We start from the raw sequence: 15,724 nt of genomic DNA on the forward strand, positions 1-15,724 counted from the left end.
GGATGAGAAAAGATAGAGTTAACCTCCATCCCCCTTACGGAAGAGCCTCAGCAGGTGCTGCTCTCCCTCTCTCTCTGGTTTGGATTAAGCGACAAGCATGCCAAACATGACAGTTTCTCTTTCTGATTTGCATTTCTCAGTAGCTCACACTTAGTCACTAGCTCAGACGACACGGCTCAGAAAGAGGCAGGAGCAGGTCGGGCTGGCTTCAGCAGACCTGAACTCAGCTGCCACCAATAGCCAAGCCAGTGGCTGGGCCTACTGCAGTGCCGGGGACCCTTTCAAGGTCCTGGATGGGGCCAAGCCAAGAGCACCGATTTATTCATGTCTAGAATCATAATTCAGAAAAGAAATGGTTCTCATCAGCTCGGGACTCGTGGTCCTGCCTTTGCCTTGTGGACCGTGGCGCTTATGCTAGTGTGCCCCTTAACACGTGCGTGGACAGGAGCTCCACACCCACCACGGTGTCCCCATATGCACATGGTGTCCCATGGCCACGCGATTAGCAGACCAGACTCAGGCTTTCTGTCATAGTGGAGGTCAGCGTGCCACTGAGGACTTAGCTATTTCCTCATGGCCACAGCCACAGTTAAAATCGCCCTGCTGTGAACAGACATCCCTGCCCCATGTCTTTCCTTTTCTGTAAAATTAGGATCCAGCCTGGGTGGTCTGGCAATCCCATTCCTGGGTACATTTGCTTGGCACAGCTTTTTAAAATGTAAACATTGCACCTTTAGCCAGTCGGCACTTCACCCTTGGCCATGGTTCTGTTCTCCTGTCCTCCCTGTGGAAGGCATGTGTTTCCCGCCAGGCCCATGTGGCCTTTTTAAAACTAGGATCCTAAACCTGGGGTCCCAGTTCCTGAACGTTCTCCTTTCTCCTCACAGGGCTCAGTGCCTTAGCTCCCTCTGATCTGGGGTGCGGGGATTGAATCCAGGGCTCACACATACTGGGCAAGAGCTCCATCACGAGCAACACGCCCAGCCACATCTGTGATTGTCCTGCAGCACATCTGCTCCTCCGGAGAGGCCCTGGGCATGGCATACAGGGGACACAGGCTTGGCTAGCCAGCCACTTTCCTCCAGCTCCCCAGACTGTGAGAATGGGGCTTTTTTCTTTCTTTCTTTTTTTTTTAATTTTAATTTTTTTATTATTCATATGTGCATACAATGCTTGGGTCATTTCTCCCCCCTGCCCCCACCCCCTCCCTTACCACCCACTCCGCCCCCCCCTCGCCCCACCCCCTCAATACCCAGCAGAAACTATTTTGCCCTTATCTCTAATTTTGTTGTAGAGAGAGTATAAGCAATAATAGGAAGGAACAAGGGGTTTTGCTGGTTGAGATAAGGATAGCTACACAGGGAGTTGACTCACATTAATTTCCTGTGCGTGTGTGTTACCTTCTAGGTTAATTCTTCTTGATCTAACCTTTTCTCTAGTTCCTGGTCCCCTTTTCCTATTGGCCTCAGTTGCTTTTAAGGTATCTGCTTTAGTTTCTCTGCGTTAAGGGCAACAAATGCTAGCTAATTTTTTAGGTGTCTTACCTATCCTCACCCCTCCCTTGTGTGCTCTCGCTTTTATCATGTGCTCAAAGTCCAATCCCATTGTTGTGTTTGCCCTTGATCTAATGTCCACATATGAGGGAGAACATACGATTTTTTGGTCTTTTGTGCCAGGCTAACCTCACTCAGAATGATGTTCTCCAATTCCATCCATTTACCAACGAATGATAACATTTCGTTCTTTTTCATGGCTGCATAAAATTCCATTGTTTATAGATACCACATTTTCTTGATCCATTCATCAGTAGTGGGGCATCTTGGCTGTTTCCATAACTTGGCTATTGTGAATAGTGCCACAACAAACATGGGTGTGCAGGTGCCTGTGGAGTAACCTGTGTCACAGTCTTTTGGGTATATCCCCAAGAGTGGTATTGCTGGGTCAAATGGTAGATCAATGGTTAGCTTTTTAAGTAGCCTCCAAATTTTTTTCCAGAGTGGTTGTACTAGTCTACATTCCCACCAACAGTGTAAGAGGGTTCCTTTTTCCCCGCATTCTCGCCAACACCTGTTGGTGGTGGTGTTGCTGATGATGGCTATTCTAACAGGGGTGAGGTGGAATCTTAGTGTGGTTTTAATTTGCATTTCCTTTATTGCTAGAGATGGTGAGCATTTTTTCATGTGTTTTTTTGCCATTTGAATTTCTTCTTTTGAGAAAGTTCTGTTTAGTTCACTTGCCCATTTCTTTATTGGTTCATTAGTTCTGGGAGAATTTAGTTTTTTAAGTTCCCTATATATTCTGGTTATCAGTCCTTTGTCTGATGTGTAGCTGGCAAATATTTTCTCCCACTCTGTGGGTGTTCTCTTCAGTTTAGAGACCATTTCTTTTGATGAGCAGAAGCTTTTTAGTTTTATGAAGTCAAATGGGGCTTTTTTCTTCAGGAGGGGAATCCTACATGCTGTCAGCACATGGGCAAGTCACACTTCTAAGGGGGACTGTCCCCACTCAGCCTCCTGTCTCCCACTCTTCTCATTTATTCTAAGCAAATCACACAGAAGGAAAACTCTGGCAGCATCCCTCTCCTTCCTGCACCTCCTTTAAGACACCTGCTCCTTGCTGCAGTCAAGCCGCTGTGTTTAGGGTGGGCTGTTGCATGTTCAGCAATCACACACTCATTCTCCCCGTGCCAGCCTGCTATTCATTGTGGCTGTCTTGGCTGGGAGCTTCTTACAATTTGAAGTTGTCCAGAGCTGGAAGGTCACTTGTCCACACAAAGCATCCCTTTAGTTCTTGGGGTGAGGCAAGCACCCCTTCTTTGAGGAACAACTAGGCCCTGCTCCATGATGTGTGGGTGAAGCTGCCTGTGTGCCACACAACAGAGGCCAAGTGGCGCTGCACTGGTGTCATGACTGCACGAAGCCCTAAGGGAATGAGAGCAGCGCATAGACCAAAGCCGGATGGAAACATGGAGATCTCGGAGAGTTCTCTGTTCATGATGCAAGCCCACACTGCGGCCCCTCTCCCATTCTCTGAGAACCCAGGACCTCACCCTTGCTAGGCAGGCACCCCACCACTCGAGCTGTGCCCCCAGCCCTCTTTTGCTATAGTTTATTTTCAGATAGGGTCTTGTGCTTTTTGATGAGGGCTGGCCTCAGACCAAGATTCTCTTGATCGCCACCTTCCAAATTGCTGAGATTACAGACGTCAGCCACCACATTCGGCTACTACATCGTCGTCCTCTTTTTTTTTTTTTTAACACATTTTTATTAGTGCATGTTAGTTGTAGAATGTGGGCAGTTTCATTGCTGTATTCCATCCATGTATATAATATGCTTTGATCTTATTCACTCCATTTTTCTTTCTTATTTCTCCCCCATTTCCCTTTCTGAAATCTTTCTTACAAACCTTTTAATGGGTTTCACTGTGATCTTTCTGTCCATGCATACAATATGCTTTGATCACTTTCTGCCCCCTCACCCTCTCTTTCCCCCACCACTCCCACTGGTTCCCCCAAGAGTTCCCCCCGTTTACATTCATGTCCGTGCTTTTGTTTTTCAGACCTAGTTTTCACGTACGAGAGAGAGCATGCAACCTTTGTCTTTCTGAGCCTGGCTAGCTTCACTTAACATGGTAATCTCCAGTTCCATCCATTTGCCTGCAAATTACACCATTTTGTTCTTTGGGACTGAATACTATTCCGTTGTGTATAGGAACTGCATTTTCTTTATCCATTCATCTGTCATATTTTGTTTTTGAGACAGGGTCTCACTGACCCTGGCTGGCCTCGAACTTTCGATCCTTCTACTTCCACCTCTCTTCCTCTCTTTATTCTCAGCCACATTTCCAGTGTCCCCAGATCCACAGTCCCAGGCAGGGCTAGGTGTCCTCAGCTGTCCGGAGTCACCACCTGCTCTGGCATTCCTCGGGCCTGTTGCTGCCTGCCACACCCAATCTACATGGCAGATGGTCACATAAAAATAGTTGGGGAGTCCTTGAACGGCCACTTCTCCAGCTGTTCTTTTGGGCAGAAGGCAGATGAGAGGTGTGGGAGGAACATCCCTGGCCAGGCCCCAGCTGCTCCTCCTCAAGCAGGGTACCTCAAAAGGGGAGGAACAGGGAGAAAATCTCACCTGACAGCCAAGCATAGTGACCGCCCCCCCCAGCCTCCCGGGCAGAATTCCCCTCCAGGAGTGAGCCCTGGACAAAAATGGTCTTCATAGTCAGTCCACTTCTGTCAGCTCCACTGCAGCTGAAGGTCTGGCGGGCTTTTGCCAGCATGAATGCAGCCTGGTGCTCAGGGACAGTGCTTCTTGTTTAAGGAGCTGGGGTCCAGAAGCTGGGGTGTAGCCCAGCTGTACAACGTGCACCTAAAATGCACAAAGCACTGATTCCAATACCCAGTGCCCCAATAAACAAACACAAAAAGAAGCTGGAGTCCAAATGCCTGGCTCGGGACAGGTGCCTTGGCTTCTCTGAGACTCAGTTTCCTCATCTGCACAAACTCCAGAAAGCTGCCTGCCTTGGACAGGTGATGATCCAATGAGATGGACACTGGGCACTGATCGCTTTGTTTCCCTGGATTCAGCCAGTGGACCAGGGGATGTCTCCTTGGAGTCAGCCACACCGTGACTTGGTGGGGAAGGGTTAAAGGGCTGAGGGATGGGACTGTAGGGTGGGTGGGGAAGGGTGTTTTCTGAATCACTGGGCCAGCTGAGAGCCAGGGAGTGTCTGCCATGGAATTCCTAAGAACAGCTGAGACAGCTGGCGATCCCCTCCTGAACCAAGCTATTCTCCAAATAGCTCCAGTTTTACCTTCGAGAAGAGGCGGCAAGAACGTCACAGTACTTCTGCGTGCAGAGTGCAAGGTACTATCACACGCGCGCCATCAAGGCTGCCCTCCCAGCACCCAGTAGGTGGAGAGAGCGCTTACCCCAGCCCCAGAGCCCGGAAGAAGTACAGTCTCAGGCCCTGTCCAGGGGAGAGGCAGGGGGCCAGGTACCTGCCTTCCCACCATCCCAGTACCCTTGAAAGGGACACTCAGAGTCCAGACTATGACTAGGCACAAGAATTCCGTTCCTAACTCTACCAGTGGGCACTGACTGGGAATGGCACCCAGGCAAATACCTGGCGTGTCATGAGCCATCAGGAGCCATTCTGATTGTGTTTCAAAAATGCCTTCTGGAGGAAGCCTGGTGGAAATCTCTTTCTTTAGGCAGATAGCATTACATTTTTCTGCATTACTTGTCATAATATCCTTTGTCTCCATTTCAGAAATGCAAAATGCATCTACACTGCAAACTTCCTGCCACCCTATTCCCTTCATTCACAATCATTTACTAGGTGCATTTTCATATGCAGTCAGATGCTGAGAACGATGGGCAAGTTACAGAAAGCCTCGTCTTGGGCTGGGGTGTAGCTCAGCAGTAGAGTGCTTGCCTGGAATGTGCAAGGGTCTGGGTTCGATCCCAGCACCACAGGGGAATGCTAGTGTCTTAACTTATGCTCTAGTGGAGGAGGTAAAGGGGGTGAATGTGAAATGTCTGCACAGCTGACGAGCAACACTTAGCCAGAGCATGACGATGTGTTCTACGTAGACACGGGAAGACAGCACCTTCAACCCTGACAGCTGTGTGGTGTGCACAGTGATGTCACATTGAGCTGGAACCTGGAACCAGAAAAGGAGCACATCAGATCGAGCTAGCCTGGAGGTGGGGATGATGTTGGTTAACTTGATTTAACCCCACCCAATCCAGGGGTAAACAGTTTAAGAACAAACGCCCCCACTGTTGTTTAATTTGTGAACGCATAGCCCAGCTTTAAGCACCTCTGCCAGCGCCTGCCTACTGCCTAACAGTTCAGTTGGCAATGGGAAGGCTGGGAAAAGACTGGCAGAAGACTGGCAGGGCCAAGTGATGCAGAGACAGAGGAAGTGAGAGAAGTGGCCCAAGGGGTTCTGGCAAAAGTGATGGGCGGGAATCCCAGAAAGGCACAGACACGTCGTGGTCAGGGGCCCCAGCAAGGGGAGAGGTGGAAGTCTGGACTGAGCAACAGAGAAGCAGGAGACAGAGTGGAGCTGCAACAGGGAGAGGCTTGGCAGACCCTGGACACTGAGGCTGGAGGACCCCAGCAGGGTCTACATCCCGGGGAAAAAGGCTCTGTGACTAGACCCAAAGGTCAAGGTTCAGAGCAGGGTCAAATTAAATCAACTTTTCCATGGATGATATCGCAAGGCAAAGAGAAGATAGCTAATCCATGGCACAAGTTCTAGCTTTGTAAGACCTTCGTCAGGAAAAATTGCACTGGGTCCTTCCAGAATATAGCATGGGGAACCACTGATGACCTTGGGAGGGAAGGCCGAGGTCACCAGGCCACCCCAGAGGACTAGAACTGTGGCATGAGGTCTTCCCCGCCCCAAGGCGGGGCTACATCAGCCGCTTTCCCACTGTCCAAATGAAGAGTCAAATAGCGACCCTCACCACTGAGCTTCCTGGCCTGGATGGGAGATGTTGTCTTCCAACAAGTGGACCCTTGGGTATTTGAACGCCCAGTGGGTCCTGTTCCTGATTTCCTGGACAACCTGCTCCATCCATACAAGTAAGTCCTGTCGAAAGTCTCTCAGGTTCCTGCCCTCACACCCCCATAGGCAGCCTCCTGCACTCTTCTTCCTGAACAAACACACAAAACTTTCCAAGTCATTAAGAACTCATAGGAGCCAAGTGCCACTGGCTCACGTCTATAATCCTAGCTACTCAGGAGGCAGAGATCAGGAGGATCAAGGTTCGAAGCCAGCTTGAACACTTGGTTCTAGAGACCCTATCTTGAAAAAAATCCATCACAAAAAAAGGCTGGTGGGGTGGCTCAAGGTATAGGCCCTTAGTTCAAGCCCCAGTACCATACCAAAAAAAAAAAAGAATTAGTTAGAATGATGGCTAGGTGTGGTGGCACGTGCCAGTAATCCTAGCACTGTGGAGTCAGGATCTTGAGTTCAAGGCCAGCCTGGGATACATGGCATGGTGAGACCCCTATCTCAAAAAAAAAGCAATAAGAATTATGGAGATCACTATTCTTGGAACATCAGATCACATTATTATAATTTTTATTTTAAATTGATACATATAAATTATGCAGACTGATGGGTGTCATGTGATATTTTGACACATACAAACATTGATTAATGTTCAAACCAGGGTAAGTACACTTACTTCCTCACACAGTTATACTTCTTTATGGTAAAAACACAAAGAATTCAGAATTCTTTCTTCTGGCTTTTTGAAACATATAGGACACGATCGTTACCTACAGTTACCCCACTGTACAAAACACAATAACTTCTCATTCCTGGATATATTGTACCCCCAAGAAGACACTACAGAAGCCATAAAGAAGGGGACAGAAGACACTTCGCAAGTGCAACTGTCAAGTCAGTCCCCTTAGGGAGGATAGGAGCCATTTTGCCTGGAGTTTCTGTTGTACCCAGGCAGCAACACTGAGGACTGCAGCAGAGCTGGTGGAGCATCTGACCGCTCCTTCCTCTCTCTCTCTTTTTCTCTCTCTCTCTCTCTCTTTTTTTTTTTTTGTGGTACTGGGGCTTAAACTCAGGGCCTACACCTTGAACTACTCCACCAGCCCTTTTTTGTGTTTTTTTTTTTCAAGATAGGGTCTCTTGAACTATTTGCCCAGGGCTGTCTTTCAACTGCGATCCTCCTGATCGCTACCTCCTGAGTAGCTGGGATTACAGGCATGACCCACTGGCACCTGGCTAAGGCTTTTTTGTTTTTTGAGCAGTACTGGGATTTGAACTCAGGGCCTCACACTTACTAGGCAGGCACTCTACCACTTAATCCAAGTCTTCAACCCTAATAGTTTTTTGGTATTTTTTCTTTTTGGTAGGATTGGGGTTTGAACTCAGGTCTTCATGCTTGCAAAGCAGGTGCTCTACTGCTTGAACCACACCTCCAGTCCTCTTTCTTTACTCAATGACAACTTCAAACTCCCAGGGGCCAACTCCACTTCTCTAATCCCCTCCCCTTCATCAGGGAAGAGTGCGATGGTGACCCAGGCACAGCAGAACTCGAGACCCACTGGCTGCAACCTTCTCTGCCTCACCAGGTGACTCTCACCTCGGTCCTACTTGGCTGCCTACACTGAAACTGCCTGCCTATCCGGGAAGCCAACCGACACCTACCTAAATCCTCCCAACCACACCACCTCACCCAGGAGTCCCACTTCTAGGAATCAGTCCCCAGTTTTAAATTAAAAAATGTGTCAGGTACAGAGATGTTTGTTGAAGCCTTACAGAGGAAGTAGTGGAAAATTAGAGACAGCCCAAACGGCTATATATAAGGGAACAACTAAAATGCAGTAAGATGTCAGGTAGCCATTAAAGATGCTTTTTATGAAGCGCCATACTGACACGAAGTTACAGTTTCAAAGTGAATTGCTTTAACACTTACATACAGCATGAGCTCTATTCTGTTTCTGAAAAGTTGTTATAGAATAAAAGACTTTCAAGAAATGTAGCAATCAGAAGGCAGAGATAAGAAAGATCAGGATTTGAGGCCAGCCCAGGTCAAAATAAATAAATAAACAAACAAATGAGACCCCATCTCAACCAACAAGCTTGGAGTAGTGAGGCATACCTGTGATCCCATCTGTGCTGGAGTCATAGGTAGAAAGATCGAGGTCACAGGTAGAGTTTTGCTGTGTGCGCACGTGTGCGCATGTGCATGCATGTGTACAAGACCCCATCTGAAAAAAAAAACCAAAGCAAAAAAAAGGCTGTGGGTGTGGTGAAATGGTACAGCACCTGCCTAGCAAGCCTGAGGCCCTGAGTTCAACCCCCCCAAAAGGTAGCAAAAAGTTACTGGTGATTTTTGTCTTCTTTGTTACTTTTCAATATTTTCCAATATTTGTGATGCTCATCTGTTACTCCTCTCCCTCACGCCTTTTTAAATCGTGGTAAAAAGGACATAAATAATGCCTGGGGGTGTGGCTTAGGTGTTGGAGTTCCTGCCGCCACCAATAAATGAATAAATACATAAATGAAAAGGACATAGCATAAAATTTACTGTGTTGGGCTGGGATAGCAGCTCAGTGGTGCGATGCTTACCCAGCATGCTCAGAGCCACGGGTTCCATGCCCAGCCCTACAAAAGGTAAAATAAGAGTAAAATAGAACGAGAAAGTAAAGTATACGTTCACCTATGCATGGATGAAATGATGAATGGGGCAGGCAGGTTGGGTTTAGCGGGAGCGGTATCGACTGATTTTAAATTGGAGTAGGTGTCTGTGTGTGATGTCACAGGATGTGAGTGGCAGGAATTCAAAAGCTTTCTCTAAGCCAAGAAGTAAAAAGCACAGTGAATTTACAATTCATTTCCTGAGTTACGCAAAGCTCTTCTTGTGATATTTCCTCTGGTGCTCCAGGATTTAACAATTGCATAAAAACAAACCTTTCTTTCCTTCTTTCTTTCTTTCTTTCTTTCTTTTTCTTTCTTTCTTTCTTTCATCTCTCTCTCTCTTTCTTTCTTTCTTTCCTTTCTTTTTGCAGTACTGGGGCTTGAACCTTGAGCCACTCCACCAATCCAATTTTTTGTGAAGGGTTTTTCAAGATAGGGCCTCCCAGAACTATTTGCCTGGGCTGGCTTCGAACCGCAATCCTCCTGATCTCTGCCTCCTGAGTAGCTAGGGTTACAGGCGTGACCCACTGGCACCTGGCTTCTTTCCTTTTTACTGTATAAAAGAATGGCTTTCATTATGACATTTTCATACAATAATATGATGCACTAGTCCTATCCACCCCTCTTCTTCCCAAATAGTCTCTCTTTTATGTTTATGTCTTTTTTTAAAATCTAGATTCTAAGCATCAGAGAAGACATGCCGTGTTTGTCTTTCTGAATGTGGTTTGTTTCTGTTAACATGATGATCTCCAGTTCCATACAGTAACATAACTTCATTCTTTATGGCTGAATAATATGCCATTGTACATATATGCCACATTTTCTTTGTCTGCTCACGGGTTGTTGAGCACCTAGGCTGCTCCCACGCCTTGCCGACTGTGAATAGTGCCCAATAAACCTGGGTGTGCAGGTAGCAGGTATCTCTGTCATATGCAGCCTTACACATCTTTAGGTAGAGCTGGATCATATGGTAGTTCTACTTTTATATTTGGGGTTTTTTTTCAGTGCTGGGATTTGAGCTCAGGGCTTTATGCTTATTTGGCAGGAGCTGACTGCTTGAGCCACACCCCCAGTACTATTTTTAGTTTTTGAGGAACCTCCATACTGATTTCCATAGTGACTGGGCTAATTTACATTCCCTCCAACAGTATAAGGATTCTTTTTCACCCCTGCATCCTAACCAGCATTTGTCTGTTTTCTTGACGATTGCCATTCTGACTGGGTGAGATGGAATCTCAGTCATAGTTTTGTGGGGTTTTTTTTTTGGTGGTACTGAGGTTTGAACTTAGGGCTTACATGCTTGCTAGGTAGGCACTCTACCTTAAATCACTCTGTCAGCCCTTTTTTGTGGTGGGTATTTTCAAGACAGGGTCTCGAGAACTATTTGCCTGGGCTGGCCTCGAACCTCAGTCCTCCTGATGTCTGCCTCCCAAATGCTAGGCATGAGCCACCTGCAGCTGGCTCTCAGTGTAGTTTTGCTTGACTAAGGATATTGAACATTTCTGTGTATTTCTTGGCCATTTGTCCTTCTTTTGAATCTGTTCAATTCATTTGCCCATTTATTCTTCTGGTGTTTAATCTTCTTAGAGAATAATATACAATTTATTATATATTTTATAAAGGAGAGAGGCCGGACCTCGGTGGCTCACACCTGTAATCATAGCTATTCGGGAGGCAGAGATCAGGAAGATCTCTGTTTGAAGCCAGTCCCAGGCAAATAGTTGGCAAGACCCTATCTCAAAAATAACCCACAAAAAAGGGCTGGTGAAGTGGCTCAAGGTATAGACTCTGAGTTCATACCCTAGTTCCACAAATAAAAGAAAGAAAGAAAGAAAAAGGCAAAAAGAAGTAGGAGAGAGGAGTTTGAGGTGGTGTTTAATTTTTGAGTCCTGTATTCTGAATACTACTCTTGTCGATTTTCTTTTTTTTAGTTCTTTATGTATTCTGGAGATGACTCCTCTGTTGGAAGAATAGCTGATGAGGATTTTCTCCCATTCTGCAGGCCATCTCTTCACGCTGGTACTTGTTTCCTTTACTGTGCAGAAGCTTTTAATTTGATGCAGTCTCATTTGTCAATTCTTGCTCTTACTTCCTGAGCATTGGAGTCCTATTCAGAAAGTCATTGCTGTGCCTGTATCTCATCTCGAAGTATTTCCCTATGCTTTCCTCTAGTAGTTTCAGCGTTTCAGGTTTTACATTAATGTAAATGGTCTTTGATCCATTTTGAGTTGATTTTCATCAACTAGAGGCAGGGCTCTAGTTTCAGTCTTGTACATGTGGATACCCAATTTTCCCAGCACCATTTGTTGAAGAAGCTGTCTTTTCTCCAGTGTGTGTTTAAGCACCTTTGGCAAGACTCAGGGAAGCTATGTGGGCTTATTTCTGGGTCCTGTATTCTATTCCATTGGTCTGCATCTATGTTGCACCATTACCATTCTGGTATCGTCACTGTGGCTTTGTAGCATAATTTGAAGTCAGGAATTGTGGTTCCTCCAGCATTGCTCCTTTTGCTCACGATTGCTTCGACTGTTTGGGGTCTTTTGTGCTTCTGTATGAAGTTTCAGACTGATTTTCTATCTGTGTGAAGAATGTCATTGGAAGTTCGATGGGGATTGCATTAATACGTAGATCATTTTGGGTACTTGAGCCATTTTTACAATATTAATTTTGCCAATCCATGAACATGGGAGATATTCCCATCTTCTGTATTTTTCATTTTCTTTCTTTGGTGTTTTATGGTTTGGATTGTAGAAGTCTTTCGCTTCTACAATGGAATTGTATTATTTGCTTCTGATTTCTTTCCCAGCATGTTCATTATTGGCATACAGAAAAGCTACTGAGTTTTTATGTTAATTTTGTATCCTGCGACTTTGCTGAAAGTGTTTATCAGATTCAAGAGTTTTTTGGTGGAGTTTTAGGGTCTCTTAATATAGGGTCATATTGTCTGCAAATAGGGATAATTTGGCTTCTTCCTTCCCTATTTGAATCCCTTTTGTTTCTTTCTGTAAACATGGGAGGTGCTTCCATCTTCTATTTTATTCAATTTCTTTCTTCAACGTTTTACAGTTTAGATTGTAGAGGCCTTATTAGGAATTCCAGTACTATATTGAATAAGAGTGGGTGGAGTGGACACCCTTGTCTGATTCCTGATTTTAGAGGAAATGGCTTCAGTTTTCACATTTAGTATGATGCTGGTTGTAAGTTTGTCATATAAAGCCTTTGTTATGCTGAAGTACTTTCCATCTATTCCTAGTTTCTTGGGGGTTTTTATCATGAAGGGATTTTTTTTTCAAAGGCTTTTTCTGCATCTGTTGAGATGATCAAGTGGTTTTGTCTTTGCTTCTATTAATGCGCTGTATTACATTTATAGATTTGCATATGTTGAACCACCCCTGCATCCCCAGGATGAAACAAATTTGATCATTGTGTAAGATCTTTTCATATGCTGCTGAATTTGGTTTGTTGCAAGTATTTTATTGAGAATTTTTTGCATCTGTTCATCAAGGAAATTGGTCTATGATTTTCTTTTTTTTTGTCATGTCCTTATCCAGTTTACTATTAGGGTAGCACTGATTTAATAGAATGGGTTTGGTAGTAGTTTTTCCTTTTCTATGTCATGGAATAGTTTGAGGAGCACGGGTGTTAGTTCTTCTTTAAACATCTGGTAGAAATAGGCAGTGAATCCATCTGATCCTGGGCTCTTCTTTTTTGGGAGGCTCTTCATTACTGCTTCAATCTCATTTCTTTTTTATAGATCTAAAACAGAAATATTTTCTAATCAGACTTCCCAAACCTGCCTTCTCTTGTTGTCTTGCCTAGAACAGGTACATAAACAGGATCTTGCTTATTTGTTTCCAACCCTGTGCAAAAGTGTTCCAAGAGGGGAGGATGGGTAGGTGTGCTCCCTTCCCTAAGCAGGGCCACTGTCCAGATGGAGCTGGTGGGCACAGGGCGAGGGATGCATGTACTTCTCTCCTCCAGCTGTTCCCTTCAGCCCCTATTTCCTCCTGGAGAGATGGGCTTCATCAGTGTACAGGGCAGTCCACATGTGAGGTGCCCAGCTCCTGTTGGTGGCATTTGAATCTGATGCCAGGGAGCTGTACCCCCATAGCTCTGTGAACTATCACAGGGGCAGCTCAGATCCCTGAACCTAAAGGGGATTTCCAGCCCTCCTCACCCTTGAATGGCACTGTATCTAAGAAACTGTGCCCATGATTAAAGACATCCATTGCAGTCGGAGGAGGAGTGACTTCTAATGTTTTATACCATAGTAGGACAACTATGGTGGACATGATGGAATCCTCCGAAATAGCTAATGGAAAGGATTCAGAATGCTCCCAACACAAAAGAATGGTGTGTGTTTGCAGTGATGGATGCGCCAGGTACCCAATCTGATCTTCCCACGTGTACACATATGTTGAAACACCACACTGGGTATACAATAAACATGTACAATTATTATTATTATTATTACTGGTGGTACTGGGGTTTGAACTCAGGGTCTCACACTTGCTAGGCACGTGCTCTACCACTTGAGCCACTCTGCCAGCCCAGTCTGTAGCATTACTGTGCATCAAATATATGCACTCTGAGGAAGGAGTTTTGGTGGGATCTGGAAAGCAGGCAAGTGGGTGGATATGAGCACACGGTGGCTCCTTCAGCCTAAACACCCTCCTTTCCTGTCCCTCCAATCCAAACTCAAAGTCGGTATGTCCTTTTGGTGTTTTTCAAGCTGTGGACCACTTATGAGGGGTCTTAGAATTAATTTAGAAGGCAAAGCATGTGCAGGTGATGGGTGAGTTTGGTTTTGTAAATGTTGGTTGAATAAAGCTCTTGCAAGTCAATTTAGGAGGTTGTAACCAGTAAAATCTGAGGTAGAGCTGGGCACCCGTGCCTGTAGACCCAGCTATTGGGGAAGCTGAGGCAGGAGGATTGCTTGAGCCCAAGAGTTAGAGGCCAGCCTGAGCAAGGTAATGAGATCCTGGCTCAAAAAAGGAAACTAAAGGAAAAAAGGAAAAAGCTGAGATGGACTAGAAAAGAAAATATAAGCATACTAGCATGTTGTTGGAATAAGACTGCATTGCAAACGAAAGCTCTGAGATGCCATCTCACCCTCTCAGAATGGTGATCATCGAGAAAACAAATGACAGCAAATGCTATGAAGGATGCAGGGAAAGCAGCCCTTATCCCTGTGAGTGCGAATGTAAAAGAGCACCGCCACATTGGAAATCAATATGGAGGTTCTTCAAAAAACTAAAAAGAAAACTGTCATCTGATCCTGCTGTACCACTCCTGGGCATGTACCCGAAGGAACAGAAGTCTGCAGACAATAGAGGCACCTGCACACCCATGTTTATAGCAGCACCTTTCACAATAGCCACGCTATGGAATCAGCCTACGTGCCAATCGCCAGATGAATGAATAAAGAAAATGTGTTGTATACACACTATGGAGTTTTACTCAGCCATAGAGAAGAACACAACCGGCATTTGTAGGAAAATGGCTGGAACTAGAGAGCATCATGTTACGTGAAATAAGCCAGACTCAGAAAGACAGATGTCGCATGTTCTCTCATATGCAGAATCTAGATGTTTGAACAAGAATGACACAAGTGTAAGATGAGGGTAGGGAACAACAGGAGGGGGAGCATAAAGAGAGGGTGGCTGTGATCTAAGTACTTCATGCACATGTACGGAAATAGGAGACCCACTAAAAACTCCAAAAAAGGAGCGGGAATAAGAAAGAGTAATAGAGGGGTGAATTTGATCCAAGTACGTTATATGAATTTGTGGAAATATCATGATGAAACAATACTTTGAATAGTTAATATACACTAATAAAAAAGAGGGGGAAAATAAATTTAAAAAAAGACTACCTTAGTCAGACTTTTTGTTGCTGTGACAAAATACCCAACATAAACAACCTGAAAGGAAGAAAGGTTTATTTTGGTTCACAGATGCCGAGTTTTCAGTCCATGCTGGCTGGTGTCTTTGTTTCTGGCTGTGTGGTGAGGCCTTCTATCATGGAAGAAGGCCATGGTGGAGCACTCATGGCAGCCAGGAAGCAGAGACAGGAAGGGGCTGGGGACAAGACATCCCCTTCAAAGGGAACTCCAACCAGACCCCACCTTCCATACTTCTCCCACCTCCCAATAGTCCATTCAAATTTTGAATCCATCAGTGGATGACGGCACTGATCAGGTCAGAGTTCTCATGATGTAATTGTCTCAGGAAACATCTTCCCAGACATTCCCAGAGGTGTGCTTTACTAATCTGCTAGGTGTCTCTCAATCAAGTTGACAGTCAAGATCAACAATCATAAGGACTATTTGGACTGGGAGTGTAGCTCAGTGAGGGAGCACCTGCCTAGCAAGCATGAGGTCCTAGGTTCGATTCCCAGCATACACCCCTCCAAAGGAAGATTATTTGCTTTCCATTTGTGTGCGTCTGTACACTGAATCGTGTATGTATTTGTTACTGAGCATATAAGTAAAAGGTGAATCCAGGCAAGGCCCACACCTGTGACCCCAGCTACTTGGAAGGTGAA

Source organism: Castor canadensis, chromosome 4 (genome assembly GCF_047511655.1).
Source record: "Castor canadensis chromosome 4, mCasCan1.hap1v2, whole genome shotgun sequence".
In the NCBI taxonomy this organism is placed as follows: Eukaryota; Metazoa; Chordata; class Mammalia; order Rodentia; family Castoridae; genus Castor; species Castor canadensis.